A 3400-nucleotide genomic window follows, 5' to 3' on the forward strand; every position below is an offset into this window, starting at 1 on the left:
AAAGTTATGTCTGAGCAGAATAATTTCATGTTTTTTTAGTTATAACTTGTAACTAGTTAGAAGTATACACATTCTTTACATTTAAGCTAGTTTGTAGGGAACTACCAGAGAGCCCGTTTCGCTTAGTGGTTACTGCTTGGTACGCAAATTATAGTCAAAAATCAAGACTAGCCAGTGTAAAATGTGATATTAACAGAAAACTGCCCATCAAGAAAACACCAGAATTTCTGTCTGATTCAGAGCTGATTTGCTCTGCCACCAACCTCCGGGTTGTATTTTCGTTAACTACAAAGATACGCTGGATCAGTATACTGTAGCCACCCGTTTCGCATAATTGTATATGAGTGAATGAAAAGCATTCACTGACATAATATTTATCAGTGGACTGCAAGCCGACGTGGAGGCAAAAACAGAAAATAGGAATTATCAACTTTTATCAGGAGTAAGCAATAATTGTCCTGATTATCGGAAAATTCAGCTCCTGTTATTTAATGAACTAACATCTCTAAACTTAACTGTTCTAGTACAATGAAAGTTTCAGTGGACTCAAGCTCGTCATGGTACACTTTAACATTGCACCCCTGTCAAAGACTCCCATTGATTAAGTTTCCCAGTTTTTGATTACTACATTTGGTTCAAGAAGTTTGTTGGTCGCAATTTCTAAAACCGACTTCTTAAAGCAGCTGCGTATTTTCTCCCAGATTTTTTCTTGATGATGCGTTAAATTTATTTTCTGAAGTTTGTTGACATATGTTGATAAAGTCTTATGTAGATTTTTGCAAAATTGTGAATTATAAAGATTTTGGTGACATGTTTATTCCCCTACAAAGAGCAGCTGATTATCTTGCAAGATTCGAGCAGATTCTTGAATAAAACGGTTATCTTGCAAGATCTGTTAGAATAAAGATTGCAAGATTTTAGCTACGACAACAGAGTTCGTTCTTATTGAGTTGTAATTTGATTTGAGGATTTAATTCAGTTTTTTCACCAATTTTCTGATGAGATTAATTTAAATAAAAAAAAATTAAGCAAAATTTATTTTTAAAAAAATTTAAAAACTTTTAAAAAAATTTTAAACGTTTTGATTCTTAAAAAATCCAGATAATTTTCTACCACCTTCTATAAGCACAACCTTTGATTTCCTTCTTTTCTGCTGAAAAGCTGCTAACGATATCAATGAAGTAGAATAGTGTAACATCTACAAAGATTAATTATCATGGCTTCAATCGGTACCTTACTATTTCCCATTGCTCCGGCAAAAAACTGGAAGCTATGTGCAATTAACACCAAATATATCTTATTGTGTTTACCTAAAGATTCGTGTACAATTGAGCCATTAAATCAAGATTGCCATCATTGGTCAAATGGCAGAAATCAGAAGTTCTGAAATGTTTTTTTTTTCAGTTTTGGCGATACATAACTTTCTTTCAGTTTATTTTATAGAATTGCATTTAAGTTTCAACAATACAACTGTCCATGCACGCATTGTCCACATTCTTATGATGTGAACTTTAGTTCCTTTACGAGAGCTACATCTTGCAGAGCTAACAAGGTTTAAAACAACCTCCTCAGTTGACTTAGCAGGAATGTCCCGCCAGTCCGCTAAATCGTTATTTCCGACGGCCGATATTACGTAGTCATATTGCCTGGCTTTGACTAACTCAGGGCCCTAACTCATTCGACCGCATCCCGCTCATTGCCAGGATATCAATTTGGTAGGGTGAAAACAGTGCATCGTTTGTTCTTTAATGTTCCTGATGTTGGAATCACCGATCAGTAGAAACGAACTAAAGGAAAAATTTAAAACGAGAACAGTTACACAGAAAACAAGCACCAGCTGAAAGAAGAAGCAATACAAAAAAATTAGCTTAGACAGTCATCCGCAAAACTGAGACAATGGATTCGAAAGATCCTGAATTTTTAAATTTTTGTTAAACAACTAGCTTTGAACAACTTACATTTTCTTTCCAATTGTTTGGTAAAAGTTCCTCTCGAGAATTAACCTACATAGAAGTCCGCAGTATCTTGAGATCCGGTATAAGAACAGAAAGAAAGAGGGGGAAAGAGAAGCAATGTTGATTCTACATTCAGCATACAAAAAAACCACTAAGTACAAAAATCAGAAACAATTTCTTAGGAGAAAAAACTACTCCGAAAAGCCACTAATTCTACAAGCAGTGGCAACAAAAATCTAGTTGTGCTCGATACCCTGCCTAACTATACTCACTTTCATACCACTTGACGTTGGACATATTATTGCCTTATTTCAAAAATTTTCCGCAGCGCAGAGATCCAGCTGTCCTAGTGTACTGATTTCGTAGCAAAAAAAGTTAGAAACATTGAGCGTTTCAGTAAAAACATTAAATTCAGCAATAAGCAAATAAAACTTAATATTAGCATAGATGATGGCTTCGATTTTAAAGAAACATCAAAATTGAGCAAACTTTCCGTCTTTTAATTGACCTACACATTCGCTAGTTTTCATTCAACCTTGTTTAAAAAAGTTGGCAATACTTTTTTCCACAGATATTTAAGAGGCTAGAGAATTTCTTCTTAGCCCGATGCTCACGGCAAAAAACATTCACATCGTCATGTGTTCTAGTAAAATTTGCGAGACAACAGTTTCTTGTTCCCCAACTGTCTTTCAGTTCAAAAACTGAGCTCTGATGCGTTAAAGACGGTCAACCATTTTTTTCGGATTTTTGATTGTTTCGGAACGCGCAGAAAAAAAAAGAAGTTGGTGCTTGGCTGACTCAAAGGAATCGGCAGAAAATAGCCATAGCGGACTGATCCTACGCACTTGTTCAACCAAGTGACGCATTAGTTGAAAAATGTAAAATTGAGATTCCGTTCCATGCAAATTTAAGTTGACTATCTCTATTGCCTTGATTTCTAACAAAACCACTCTCATTTTCATCATCAGTGCTAGTTAATAACTTATACATCAATAGATTAAGATGACAATGATCTACATATCCAATGGTCCTACCACCACTAGTTTCAAGCTTAACTGAACTAAATAATGCAATCAAACTATAATTAACTAATCTGATATTAGCATCATTAGCAAATACACCACCAGCATCATCTAATACAACAAACTCTAACTCTAGATATGAATCACGCAAATTTAAATGATTCTCTTCTCTATTGAGAATGATATTAATATTAGTATTAACCGCATTCATTGTTGCTAGATTATTAGGTTTTTTAATAATCTTACTTTTGTGTATATCATTATTATAACCATAAGTTGTATTCAAATTAAAATCCATTTTTATTAGATAAAAATTTAACTTTTAATTATAACTAAGACTATAATCCTTATTATGACTAAAACCAAAGCTATAATTATAACCATAAATATAATCTAATATTTAAATATAACCAAAGCTATAAC

Source organism: Convolutriloba macropyga, chromosome 15, assembly GCF_964194025.1.
Source record: "Convolutriloba macropyga chromosome 15, txConMacr16.3, whole genome shotgun sequence".
Lineage (NCBI taxonomy): Eukaryota > Metazoa > Xenacoelomorpha > Acoela > Convolutidae > Convolutriloba > Convolutriloba macropyga.